The 8268-nt window shown below is 43.2% G+C and overlaps 1 protein-coding gene across 9 annotated transcripts in view; it reads right to left on the reverse strand.

The window, feature by feature from the left end:
• Positions 1-7523, reverse strand: part of SORBS1 (sorbin and SH3 domain containing 1) — a 184517-nt gene extending 176994 nt beyond the window's left edge. For 5 of the 9 annotated variants that reach the window (XM_068950360.1, XM_068950354.1, XM_068950358.1 and 2 more), the window contains exon 1: positions 7279-7420. The gene's annotated coding sequence lies outside the window, so the exon portion shown is untranslated. Of the gene's footprint in view, positions 1-7278 lie in introns of all 9 variants that reach the window. The other 4 variants (XM_068950344.1, XM_068950348.1, XM_068950362.1 and 1 more) reach the window with 3 other exon arrangements.
• Between the last annotated feature and the right edge of the window lie 745 nt (positions 7524-8268).

Below are 8268 nucleotides of genomic sequence, written 5' to 3' on the forward strand. Positions count from 1 at the left end.
CCACACCATACTAGCTTTGCTTATTATGCCTCACCTTCTAGAAAATAAACCTTCTGGCACATGGATTTGCATTTACTTTACATTCATATAACACCTTGCATAAGAAAAGCTCAGATTTGCTGGACATATAAATGCACAAAAGAAATCTCTGTTTAAAAAACACACACCCCTTCCCCTCCAACCCCAAACCCACAAGAAATAATTTCCTTGGTGACAGTTTAATTAACAAAACAGATTCAGAGAGATACTATAGGAATAGTGAAAAGGTGGAAACTGAAACACAGCTACAGTGAGGAAACAAATGTTTTACACAAGCTGTATTCTTTTTGAACCTTTTACAGGAAGCCATACAGATTCTTAGCATATACTGCGATTAGTTTTTTTTCCACTGCTGTTGTACACTCTTAAGAGGAAGAAAAGAGTATCAATAGATAAAAAGACAAAAAGTAAAAAGAAGGTGTAAAATATTTAGTGTGCTATTTTAATAATTGATCAGCCCAAGAGCTTTCAGTCTAGCTGTACTGACGGCACAGCCAGACCTTTCAAGAGAAGAAACAAAACTAAGTATCTAGTCACCTACTAAAATGTGTTATTAGAGTGCTATTTCCAGTCCTCAGAATGTCACCCTGCACCAGGAGAAATGGTGATACCTAAGCATATTTTTCCTGAAGCTCTAACTCTGGGGCATATATAGCTTTTCACTGCCATCTAACATGTGGTGTATTTTTTCGCCCCAATTTGTTTGTGATGATGTCTTGTACAGAACAGGTTTCTGAGATTTCTTCTTGAGAGATGCATTATACCGGTACAGGGTGCTAAGCAGTAGTTCACGACAACTCTCTTTGCAACAAAAGACTTGACTAGTAACTCTAAATTGATATACAGAATACTATGTGCAGTATCTCTCCCAGTACACAAGGGAGGGGACTCCTTGTAATTAATACAAAGATCTTCTCTAGGGCTTCGAGGAACAGAGGCTGTACCCTCACAGTTGTATGGAGCAGCCTCTCCGTTTACTTCCTGGCAGGAGCCTTGGGAAGGCCGTTAAGGAACCCTGCTGGGATTCCCAGGGAAAACCTCCGATACAGCCAGCGTTGCAAGGAGACCCTACACTGCACAGCCTCTAGACGCACCATCTGTCCTTGTAGCAGTACTTTCAGGCAGGCAAGATGAAGTAGGAATCTTCCTTCAAAAATACCCCATAGTACTTTCTGAAAAGACTCTCACATGACCTGATGCAAGGATAGGTAGGATTTTCAGGCAGCCTAAACTCACATTGAATTCAGACTCCTTGCGAGGGACGAAATGATGTCAGATCCCAGATGCCCGCGGGTTACCTGGAACCCGGAACCTGGGCCATCCTCTAAGGCACAACATAGACACGAAGGGATCACATCAGTCTTCCTGACCTTTTTACCCCTACCTCGCACTGGCTGGGCTGCCTCCTATCACAACCATACAGGTCTCAGCTAGGACTTGAGCAAATGACTGCCAACTGCACTTCAATATCCAAGTGTTTGTGAGCTCAGTGCACTGCCTGGCTGGTAACTCTCTTAGTATAACTTGTGCTTTGTGACTGGCTTATCCCCAAAACACAAGAATGACCTTTGACGAGGATGAGAGGTACTTCATGTGCAAATAAATCCTACCCAAGCTTTCCAGAAAAGCAGCCATTCGTAAGAGCAGAACTGTATTCCGTAACATGTTACAAAAATTAGCCAAGAAAAGGGAATTACAGAGATCACCATTCCATAGATATGTCTTATTTGAACAACCACGTGCAAATATTTTGTCGCAGCATTTAAGAGCTCACACAGAGCATACTGCAAAAAAAGAACAGGAGCAGCAGAAAATAGTTGTTGCCTTTATAAGTAAAATAGATCTACTACAAGCTAGTACTATCCTTTGTTTAAACACCACCAATGATAAATGGAGAACTATCTACAAATTTACCTACACAGGACAATTTTATGCACATATCATGATCTACCATAAATGCTGTATATTTAAACTCTCAGAAAAGCTGACCTGAATTTTTTTTTTCCAATAAGGACAGCTAAAATCCCACATCACATGAAATAAGATGCTATTCCAGCCCGGGACTCAAATAACTTTTCCACAGCTTTTCTAACCTACGGGCTTGAGTTTAGTTGAAGTGAGAGCTAACTCTCCCTTTCATGTCATTTCTGCTACTTGGCCCAGTTGGGCCAAATTCCAAATACGCAGTCCCTAAATCTGGCTTCTTCCTCTCTTCTGCCCTAAGGTCTCACCACACGACTAACAGACCCTGCTCGATTTGGAAGAACCAAACCTCTGACTACAAAAGGAGCTGGGCTGTGAGGACCGTTAGGTCTGGCTTTCCTGCAAGGACATCTTTGGTGTCTCTTGTAACGGCAACGTTGCAGGCTCTAGAAAGTGGGTTGAAACTCACAAAGCTCAAAATAATAACTGAACAAGAGCTCTTTACATGCTAAGATCAATACAGACAAAGAAATAAAGAAAAAGGGATCCATATTCTGTTACCAGTCTCCCTTTCCACAGTCAGCTTCATCCTAATTGCGTTCATTTTGTTCTAGGAAAAAAGGTAACCTTTTGCTCCTTGTGCGAGTGAGCGTTGCAGCATTTATGGGAGACCAGAAGAGCCTTCTGGTTTGGGGGGGGGGGGGGGGGAATGCAAGTTGCATTGATATAATATAAATAAATTAATTATTTGAAAGACCAAAATAGCTATAACTCAAACCTGTAGGCAAACTACATTTTTACCCATGCTACTGTGTTTCCTGTTTACCCTTTTTGATGGGGTCAGTGAAAATCCCCAGTCATTGCAGTTCTGAATAATTTTCTCTTGGTTCTCAGGATTCAAGGAAGTGGAATTCTTCCAGTAGTCTTCCCAACCAAAAATAGTCAAAGCAACAGTTCACTTTCTAAGATAAGGCCACTCACTTCAAAGCCTGTATTGTTTATAAAGAGAGCAAACATCAACAAACTGTTGCAAGATGGCTATGGATATAAGACATCATTTCTTGTAGAAACTGCTTCACCTCCCCACATCTCATTTCCCTCAGCTGTAAAACGGTGGAAAGGCTGTCCGCCCATGCTGGCATCTGTAGATAAGAAACCTCTTAGATTTAGTGCTGCGCTATAATCCTGCTGCTAGGGAGATCGCATACAGGATACGGGACAAACTTGCCAACAAATCGATCCAGATTGTCTCCTCTCACTGTGAATGGGTAGCAAATCCAAATATGCAGGTTTACACTGTACACTTCAGTCAGGTGTAAAAGCAAAGGAAGAAGAGAAAGAATAAGACACTGAATGACATATAGGCATTCACACACCCAGATTCAGATATGAAGCGTCTGATCTGAGAAGCACATCACAAAACCAGTTCCCCTGCCTGACTATTCTTACCTAATATCATTTGTTTTTCTAAACACATTCCAGTGAACAGCATCTATGACGCAGGGATCCAAAATTATTTAATTGTGCTTCGTGACATCTTTGTGACACATACATAAAGGCATTATTCCTTCTAGTACTTATTTTAAAAGCATTTACCTTTGAGTAGTGCCTGTTTTAACAGCGCTCAGCAACAGTACACAACAACATGGAGAGCAAGTGAGGCATAACTGTATCTAGTTAGCAGGGATATTACAGAATGGCTGATCATAGTTACCCAAACTGCAGTTTGGCATGGATCAGTTCTCATGCCAAGGGAACTGCAGAGTCATGAGGAATCAGAGCATGCAGGACATCAGTACAACACCTTCTTTGAAAGACACCTCCAGAAGCACGCTTGCCTTTTCTGCCATGCTTGCAGAAGTACTGCCTCAACCAAGTGTGAACACTGGTCACTTCCTGAACCCTCTCTTCTAACTGATCCAAATACCAGATTGGCCAAAAACATGCTTAAATTGTGGCATGGAGAAGAATCACAGCGTACTCTGCAGAGGAAGAAAGGCTGAAATTATATCCAAGCCCAAGGTAAGGTTCACAAGGCTCTGTGTAGGTATACAAATAAGTGCCAGTCACCCACAGGAAAGGAAAGAAGTGAAGGGAAGCTTCTGGCTACTCAGCATTGTTGAAAAGCCAGTCTTTTGTTAGGTTCCTCCTTCAGAAATCTTGAGCAGCAAGTAAAAGCCCCAGCATATTCTTCTACACAATAATGGCAATGAATAAAACAACCTACCCATGACTGAGAACTTCAAAGGCTTGAATTAAAAACAATTTTCAAAGAGCATTGAACATTATTCTTTGCTGCTAGTGCATTTCCCAATGCTGGCTAAGTCCAAAGCAAGAAATCTTGCAAAAAAAGCTTTCTGTTGAAAACTTCTTGTCCACTTTTAAAGGCACAAGCAGTTTCCCATAATCATGTAGGTAGCCTTTTCTATGATATAAATTACATAAAGCAATGAAAGTGCTGACCATGTCTTAACACGTGCACCACAAACAACACATACTGTACAACCTAATTCCACAACACTCATTCACACGTATAGCTCCACTGAAGTTGATGGGATTTTGGAAGGGATGGAAGACTTCAGGATCAGACCAACAGATCCTCTTTCACACATTGCAGAGTACTCAGCTAAAACCTGATGACTGCTCATCCATCCTAGGAAATACATGCTGTAGCCTCAGTTCAAAACAAAACAAGCACAAGTCAATAGCACTAATGCAGCATCCCCATCTGTCCTGTTCTATAACAGAACAAAGAGGCATTTAGTGAGTTAAGGACGAGAAAACTGAAAAAGCACCAGAGCAGCATGTAGGAACAGGTATTTAACCAGTGGAGTTCACTGCTGCAGGATACCTTTGAGACAAATCACTTTCATCAACTGATTAGCAAATTAGATATAGTAACACATCAGGATAAATAAATTCTATGACCTGCACCTGTTGCCATCTCTTAACAGTGACCAGCATGTCTGTGCACATATGCATACACCTAAGTACCTATATACAGTCCACACTCTTAAAAATGACATGCAATTTACATGAAGGGTTAACATTCCTATTTTTTATTCCCAATTCAACTCTAGCAAAAACAGTAAACTCAGTAATTCAACACTTGCAAAGTGCTTCAAAGTTTCACCGAGCGCTCCTTTTCCCCCCACCCCAAATATCTTCCATTCCCTGCAAAGAGAGAAAACACAAGAGACCTGTTTGCCACATGATATTCCATTGGAGGAATCCTTACATTTATATTCTCTGAATCATCTATGTGCTGAGGAAGAAGGAAGCCACCAATAGGACTCACATGGAGCACACAGCAATTCTTACGTTCCCAACTTTTACATTAGCCTTCTGGGCATGTTGAATTCATTAGGCACGATTTCTTTCTTCTTGTAGACAGGGATGGGTGGGTGTATACACGTGCATGCACTTATACTTGCAGTAAATCTGATATGTTCCAAAGGAGGCACAATTACTGTGTTTTGACTGCCTAAATATCACTACTTCTATCTGCCTTTATAGAGCAGGACTATCTTTAAAAAGATTATTCCTATCTTAAGATAATAAGCACTCTTACTGAACCAGAAAAAGAGGGCATAAGAGAAAGCCATTAGAAACACTAATTTGATCCATATAGATATACGTATGTATCTATGTATATGTGTAACAGAACCAATATGGCCCTGTCCTTAGCCTAAAACTCAGGAGGCACTAACTCTGCTAGTAATCTTGAGAGAGCTAAATATCCTCTTGCTTTAGGTGTCGCTTCTCTACTGAGAAGCTGTTTGGGACAGCTGCTGTTTCTTTTTATTATATGGCAGCAACAAATATAAGAAGAGATCAATCTTCCAATGGCCTAAGTCATATAAAATGAAACACTAATACTGTACCAAACATTGCACTAGAACAGCAGTATCAACAGCATTATCAGGCAGAGTACAGAAGCAGAAACCACAAGTAAGCAAACGCTGCCCTTTGGGTGAAAGGCTCAGCAGCACGTTCTGCTTGGAACAAATCCCACTAACAGCCTTCTGGGCTCCACTCTGACCCTTTTGAATTGGGGGCTACAGTCAATACCCATAACGTGGAAGTGTAGCAACCGCAGCACTGACACAAGCACAGGGCACTCACTGGTTAAAAATCAAGCATAGCTGGCAGCAGGAACACAGGCAGTTTTGCTGAAATGAGATCTGCACAGCAGGGCATGCATGACTTTTCTTCATTACCCTAATAGCCTAATAAATAAATAAGAGATAGTTGTGTCCATGGTAATCTGCTGGTGATTTTTTTTCTTTCTTTTCCAAGACACCTTAGGAGAGAGGTAGCCATACCAGGGCTTCACAATCTGATATATAAATAATAAAAAAATCTCTAGAAGAAGCCCTTTCTGCTATAGGATTTAGTTAAAACTACTGTGAATTCTCAGGCATCTAAACCATCTACCATCAGGCAATGGGGATACCCGAAGCTGTTGCTGATTATTTTTCACTCCTGAATTTTTTACGAGCAGATCGCACAAGGTACTTACACCTTTGCAGAGAAGTACACAAAATACAAATCCTCAAAAACGATGGGCTGACCGAGACTAACGAGCAGCCCTTTCTCCACCTAGAGAGGCAACTGCCTCTTACTCGCCCCCCCTTCCCAGCTTGTGTCTTGCCCACGCTACAGCAAGCGCTGGCGCCCCGAAGTACCGCGCTCGCCGCCTGCCACACGCAGGGCAGCGCTCGGGCACTGCTGACTTGGTAATTGCATTATCCACAGCCGCTGATGAATGAACAACTGTAATGCATACATCCTGCGTTTAGCTCCCTTGGGACACGGAGGCACAGACTCCCCGCACCAGATTGAGTTCACCGTGTCCAAAGGCACACAAAAAAAAAAGCCTGTGTGCGTTTCCTCTCGTTTTAAAAGCAACGTTACGTTCTCCTCTCCCCTCCCCCAGGGAGAGGAATAACATTTCTGTTTACGATCAGGAGAAAGTCCTTCCTAAATCTACTTCTCTGCATCTGCAGTCTATTTCACCTGCAAACAACAGCGCAGGAATAAGGGCTTGCAAAAAATTATAGCTTAACATTAACCAAATGTTCATGTATATACATACATATAAACATACACACACACACACACATATATATATAGGAGCTAATATCCTACAGCATAATGGCCCTTTAAAGAGCACCTAGTCCTTATGGGTACAAATAATCCCCAAAATAAAATGGAGCCAAAGAGATCTTCATTGCGGGGGGGGGAGGATTTCCAGCTGCCACGGCCGCACAGGCTCTGGCTGCCCTGGAAAGTTAAACGCACAGACGAGCTTACCTCGGAGGCGAGCCGGCCGCGTCCTTGCCCTGCCAGCACTACATGCTGCGGCTTTGCAGCGCTGTTTTTCTGAGCCGCGGAGCGCCGACTTCCCCGGCCGCCGGCGGCCGCCCAATGGGCGCCGGTGCCTCCCACCTCCTGACAATGGCTCCGGAACCATCCGCCCCGCCGCGGCCGCAGCGCCGGCCCCCGCGCCCCGCGCAGCAGCCACAGCGCACGGCGGCCGCTTTGCCGGCGCGGGGCGGGCGGCGGCGCCCCGGGACTTGTTGCGGGCGGCGGGGACACGGCCGGGGCCGGGGCCGGGGCCAGCTGCTCCGCGGCGGGGACGCGCTAGGTTAGAGCACGCAGCAAGGGGTAAACTGAGGCATTTTCAATGCATCCATCGCTGTGTTTGTTTTATGTAATGCAACTCACAGGAAAATAAGGAGGAAGAGATTACGGAATATACTGACTGGTAAATTACTGACGGCTTCGTCTGGGGAAAAGAAAAAAAGATCAAATAGAGGAGAGGGGAAATCCCTAACAAATCCCTGCCTCATTCACCCTGCATTACATGGGATTATCATCACCATTCAGGTTTCATTAATGCGTAGGGGCACTACTCCTGCATCAGCTTAGGTGCTCTACAAAAAACGAAGGAAAAGCCAATCTAGGCTCAACAGAACATATCCACAAAGCACATAAATGAACCAACCCACATAAGGTCTGGTTTTACCTTCTTCATGTAAGAAGAAAACACAGCAAAGATAGTTTTGTCTTTCTCAGACTACCGTGACATCTTGTGTTCTTTTCTTCAGCAGTTACAACTCTTTCACCTTCAAAATCCTCTTTAATACACTGACAGCCATAGAAATCTGGTTGTATTTCTCTTCACTGCAATACTACCCACAAAACAAAAATATCCCCAAATAATTCAAACCAGTTGCCAAAGGAAATAGATATCAATCTGGCAATTAGTTTGAAAAAGATCAAAACATATTTTGGCTGCCT

Source organism: Struthio camelus, chromosome 7 (genome assembly GCF_040807025.1).
Source record: "Struthio camelus isolate bStrCam1 chromosome 7, bStrCam1.hap1, whole genome shotgun sequence".
NCBI classification, from domain to species: domain Eukaryota; kingdom Metazoa; phylum Chordata; class Aves; order Struthioniformes; family Struthionidae; genus Struthio; species Struthio camelus.